Genomic DNA, 6917 nt, shown 5'->3' on the forward strand with positions numbered 1-6917 from the left:
TCATACATTCCAGGAAATATACTGTGAGTTTGTTTACAACCTCAGATTCAAACAAATAAATTAGGAAAGATAATACAATATCAACTGGCCCTCGTACCATCATGGTCACCTAATCATCCCCAGCTTCCAATGGCTCATTTGTCCACCCTCCTACCCCCTGTAACTATTCCCCAGGTCGTTTCTGTAAATGAGAACGTGTTAACAGTCAACTTGACTATAAATAAATCAAGAATAAAGAGAGCTTGGACCTAACAGCACAGCTGTGACCAAACTAACACACCACCTCTATCTAACTGGTGTAGTGTGAAATGATAACACCACCTATATATAACTGGTCTAGTGTAGTGTGAAATGATAACACCACCTCTATATAACTGGTCTAGTGTAGTGTGGGATGATAACACCACCTCTATATAACTAGTCTAGTGTGGGATGATAACACCACCTCTATCTAACTGGTCTAGTGTAGTGTAGGATGATAACACCACCTCTATATAACTGGTCTAGTGTAGTGTGGGATGATAACACCACCTCTATCTAACTGGTCTAGTGTGTGATGATAACACCACCTCTATATAACTGGTCTAGTGTAGTGTGAAATGATAACACCACCTCTATATAACTGGTCTAGTGTAGTGTGGGATGATAACACCACCTCTATATAACTGGTGTAGTGTAGTGTGGGATGATTACACCACCTCTATATAACTGGTCTAGTGTAGTGTGGGATGATAACACCACCTCTATATAACTGGTGTAGTGTAGTGTGGGATGATTACACCACCTCTATATAACTGGTCTAGTGTAGTGTGGGATGATAACACCACCTCTATATAACTAGTCTAGTGTGGGATGATAACACCACCTCTATCTAACTGGTGTAGTGTAGTGTGGGATGATAACACCACCTCTATATAACTGGTCTAGTGTGGGATGATAACACCACCTCTATATAACTAGTCTAGTGTGGGATGATAACACCACCTCTATCTAACTGGTGTAGTGTAGTGTGGGATGATAACACCACCTCTATATAACTGGTCTAGTGTAGTGTGGGATGATAACACCACCTCTATATAACTGGTGTAGTGTAGTGTGGGATGATTACACCACCTCTATATAACTGGTCTAGTGTAGTGTGGGATGATAACACCACCTCTATATAACTAGTCTAGTGTGGGATGATAACACCACCTCTATCTAACTGGTGTAGTGTAGTGTGGGATGATAACACCACCTCTATCTAACTGGTGTAGTGTAGTGTGGGATGATAACACCACCTCTATATAACTGGTCTAGTGTGGGATGATAACACCACCTCTATATAACTGGTCTAGTGTAGTGTGGGATGATAACACCACCTCTATATAACTAGTCTAGTGTAGTGTGGGATGATAACACCACCTCTATATAACTAGTCTAGTGTGGGATGATAACACCACCTCTATCTAACTGGTCTAGTGTAGTGTGGGATGATAACACCACCTCTATATAACTAGTCTAGTGTGGGATGATAACACCACCTCTATCTAACTGGTGTAGTGTAGTGTGGGATGATAACACCACCTCTATCTAACTGGTCTAGTGTAGTGTGGGATGATAACACCACCTCTATCTAACTGGTCTAGTGTAGTGTGGGATGATAACACCACCTCTATATAACTAGTCTAGTGTGGGATGATAACACCACCTCTATCTAACTGGTCTAGTGTAGTGTGGGATGATAACACCACCTCTATATAACTAGTCTAGTGTGGGATGATAACACCACCTCTATCTAACTGGTGTAGTGTGGGATGATAACACCACCTCTATATAACTGGTGTAGTGTAGTGTGAAATGATAACACCACCTCTATCTAACTGGTCTAGTGTAGTGTGGGATGATAACACCACCTCTACCTAACTGGTGTAGTGTGGGATGATAACACCACCTTTATATAACTGGTCTAGTGTAGTGTGGGATGATAACACCACCTCTATCTAACTGGTCTAGTGTAGTGTAGGATGATAACACCACCTCTATCTAACTGGTCTAGTGTAGTGTAGGATGATAACACCACCTCTATATAACTGGTCTAGTGTAGTGTGGGATGATTACACCACCTCTATCTAACTGGTCTAGTGTAGTGTGGGATGATTACACCACCTTTATATAACTGGTGTAGTGTAGTGTGGGATGATAACACCACCTCTATCTAACTGGTCTAGTGTAGTGTAGGATGATAACACCACCTCTATATAACTGGTCTAGTGTAGTGTGGGATGATAACACCACCTCTATATAACTAGTCTAGTGTGGGATGATAACACCACCTCTATCTAACTGGTCTAGTGTAGTGTGGGATGATAACACCACCTCTATATAACTAGTCTAGTGTGGGATGATAACACCACCTCTATCTAACTGGTCTAGTGTGGGATGATAACACCACCTCTATATAACTGGTCTAGTGTAGTGTGGGATGATAACACCACCTCTATATAACTGGTCTAGTGTAGTGTAGGATGATAACACCACCTCTATATAACTGGTCTAGTGTAGTGTGGGATGATAACACCACCTCTATATAACTAGTCTAGTGTAGTGTAGGATGATAACACCACCTCTATATAACTGGTCTAGTGTAGTGTGGGATGATAACACCACCTCTATATAACTGGTCTAGTGTGGGATGATAACACCACCTCTATCTAACTGGTGTAGTGTAGTGTGGGATGATAACACCACCTTTATATAACTGGTGTAGTGTAGTGTGGGATGATAACACCACCTCTATATAACTGGTCTAGTGTAGTGTGGGATGATAACACCACCTCTATCTAACTGGTCTAGTGTACTGTGGGATGATAACACCACCTTTATATAACTGGTGTAGTGTAGTGTGGGATGATAACACCACCTCTATATAACTGGTGTAGTGTAGTGTGGGATGATAACACCACCTCTATATAACTGGTCTAGTGTAGTGTGGGATGATAGCACCACCTCTATCTAACTGGTCTAGTGTAGTGTGGGATGATAACACCACCTCTATATAACTGGTCTAGTGTAGTGTGGGATGATAACACCACCTCTATCTAACTGGTCTAGTGTAGTGTGGGATGATAACACCACCTCTATATAACTGGTCTAGTGTAGTGTAGGATGATAACACCACCTCTATATAACTGGTCTAGTGTAGTGTGGGATGATAACACCACCTCTATATAACTGGTCTAGTGTAGTGTGGGATGATAACACCACCTCTATATAACTGGTGTAGTGTAGTGTGGGATGATAACACCACCTCTACCTAACTGGTCTAATGTAGTGTGGGATGATAACACCACCTCTATATAACTGGTGTAGTGTAGTGTGGGATGATAACACCACCTCTATATAACTGGTGTAGTGTGGGATGATAACACCACCTCTATCTAACTGGTGTAGTGTAGTGTGGGATGATAACACCACCTCTATATAACTGGTGTAGTGTAGTGTGGGATGATAACACCACCTCTATACAACTGGTGTAGTGTAGTGTGGGATGATAACACCACCTCTATATAACTGGTCTAGTGTAGTGTGGGATGATAACACCACTTATATATAACTGGTCTAGTGTAGTGTGGGATAATAACACCACCTTTATATAACTGGTCTAGTGTAGTGTGGGATGATAACACCACCTCTATATAACTGGTGTAGTGTAGTGTGGGATGATAACACCACCTCTATCTAACTGGTCTAGTGTAGTGTGGGATGATAGCACCACCTCTATATAACTGGTCTAGTGTAGTGTGGGATGATAGCACCACCTCTATATAACTGGTCTAGTGTAGGATGATAACACCACCTCTATCTAACTGGTGTAGTGTGGGATGATAGCACCACCTCTATCTAACTGGTCTAGTGTAGTGTGGGATGATTACACCACCTCTATATAACTGGTCTAGTGTAGTGTGGGATGATAACACCACCTCTATATAACTAGTCTAGTGTAGGATGATAACACCACCTCTATCTAACTGGTCTAGTGTAGGATTATAACACCACCTCTATCTAACTGGTCTAGTGTAGTGTGGGATGATAACACCACCTCTATCTAACTGGTCTAGTGTAGTGTGGGATGATAACACCACCTCTATATAACTGGTGTAGTGTGGGATGATAACACCACCTCTATATAACTGGTGTAGTGTGGGATGATAACACCACCTCTATCTAACTGGTCTAGTGTAGGATTATAACACCACCTCTATATAACTGGTCTAGTGTAGTGTGGGATGATAACACCACCTCTATCTAACTGGTCTAGTGTAGTGTGGGATGATAACACCACCTCTATATAACTGGTGTAGTGTGGGATGATAACACCACCTCTATCTAACTGGTGTAGTGTAGTGTGGGATGATAACACCACCTCTATCTAACTGGTCTAGTGTGGGATGATAACACCACCTCTATATAACTGGTCTAGTGTAGTGTGGGATGATAACACCACCTCTATATAACTGGTCTAGTGTAGTGTGGGATGATAACACCACCTCTATCTAACTGGTCTAGTGTAGTGTGGGATGATTACACCACCTCTATCTAACTGGTCTAGTGTGGGATGATAACACCACCTCTATATAACTGGTCTAGTGTAGTGTGGGATGATAGCACCACCTCTATATAACTGGTCTAGTGTAGGATGATAACACCACCTCTATATAACTGGTCTAGTGTGGGATGATAACACCACCTCTATATAACTGGTCTAGTGTAGTGTGGGATGATAACTCCACCTCTATATAACTGGTCTAGTGTAGTGTGGGATGATTACACCACCTCTATCTAACTGGTCTAGTGTGGGATGATAACACCACCTCTATCTAACTGGTGTAGTGTAGTGTGGGATGATAGCACCACCTCTATATAACTGGTCTAGTGTAGTGTAGGATGATAACACCACCTCTATCTAACTGGTCTAGTGTAGTGTAGGATGATAACACCACCTCTATATAACTGGTCTAGTGTAGTGTAGGATGATAACACCACCTCTATCTAACTGGTCTAGTGTGGGATGATAACACCACCTCTATATAACTGGTCTAGTGTAGTGTGGGATGATAACACCACCTCTATATAACTGGTCTAGTGTAGTGTGGGATGATAACACCACCTCTATCTACCTGGTCTAGTGTAGTGTGGGATGATAACACCACCTCTATCTAACTGGTCTAGTGTAGTGTGGGATGATAACACCACCTTTATATAACTGGTCTAGTGTAGTGTGGGATGATAACACCACCTCTATATAACTGGTCTAGTGTAGTGTGGGATGATAACACCACCTCTATATAACTGGTCTAGTGTAGTGTAGGATGATAACACCACCTCTATATAACTGGTCTAGTGTAGTGTAGGATGATAACACCACCTCTATATAACTGGTCTAGTGTAGTGTAGGATGATAACACCACCTCTATATAACTGGTCTAGTGTGGGATGATAACACCACCTCTATATAACTGGTCTAGTGTAGTGTGGGATGATAACACCACCTCTATCTAACTGGTCTAGTGTAGTGTGGGATGATAACACCACCTCTATATAACTGGTCTAGTGTAGTGTGGGATGATAACACCACCTCTATATAACTGGTCTAGTGTAGTGTGGGATGATAACACCACCTCTATATAACTGGTCTAGTGTAGTGTGGGATGATAACACCACCTCTATCTAACTGGTCTAGTGTAGTGTGGGATGATAGCACCACCTCTATATAACTGGTCTAGTGTAGTGTGGGATGATAACACCACCTCTATATAACTGGTCTAGTGTAGTGTGGGATGATAACACCACCTCTATATAACTGGTCTAGTGTAGTGTGGGATGATAACACCACCTCTATATAACTGGTGTAGTGTAGTGTGGGATGATAGCACCACCTCTATATAACTGGTCTAGTGTAGTGTGTGTGGTGGGGTGGTTAGCCACTAGTGCAGAAGGAAAGTGTGATTCTCTATATTCATTCTCATCCGCGTTGTGATGGACTTGGGTTAGCTCATTCCTCAGACTCCCTGTCTGGGGCTGGTTCTGCACATCTGGTTTCAAGTGTGTGTGTATGTATGTGTGGGTTTGTGTCTGTGCGAGCGTGTACATGTGTGTGAATGAGTCATTGCCAGATAAGGTGTCTGTCTGGACTGTGTTACTTCATAGGGTGTTTATTATACCCTGTATCGTCATGTTGAAGGTTGTCCTCAGACATCCAGGAATTCAAATGGCTTTTCTGAGATAGCAGTCTGCCGGAGTCTGCCCATGTCAACAGTAGTGCACTACGTAGGTCAGAGGGTGCTATTTGGGATACACCTCTAGTCAGGTGGGAGTCAGATGAAGGAGAGAGCGAGAGGGAGGAATGGAGGGAGAGGTCTGGGCTACAGCGGGTCAGTCACAATGGTTCTTTATTTCTTCCTTCCCTCTCTTTCCAAAAGGTCATAGTCTTTTTTTGTTTCAGTTTCATGCGGAATGTCCCCTCTCTCTCCCTCCCCCCTCCTTCCGCCCTCTCTCTCTCTCCCCTTCCCACCCTTACACTCTCTCTCTCTCCCCCAATCCCCTCTTCCTCCCTCTCTCTCTCTCTCTCCTATCCCTGGTTCTTGTCATAGTGATGGTGTGGTCTCTGTTGTGGCAGCCATTGTTGCTGTTTGTGCTAAGGCGAAAATCCATCCAATTACTCCTCTGTTGTCTTATGTAAACAGAGAAGAGAGCGGGAGAGAGAACGAGAGAATATTCCAGCTCTGAGGAGAGATAGGCGTGCGACCATGCAGTTAAATCTAAGGTATGAGTCCAAGAGTGTGTTTGCTTGTGAGTGAGTGCGTGCGTACGTGTGCTTCACATGACGCATTGGAAAACGGCTAGAGTAAAACGTCTAAGCCTGCGTCATCACTGGT

Source organism: Salvelinus fontinalis, chromosome 40 (assembly GCF_029448725.1).
Source record: "Salvelinus fontinalis isolate EN_2023a chromosome 40, ASM2944872v1, whole genome shotgun sequence".
NCBI classification, from domain to species: domain Eukaryota; kingdom Metazoa; phylum Chordata; class Actinopteri; order Salmoniformes; family Salmonidae; genus Salvelinus; species Salvelinus fontinalis.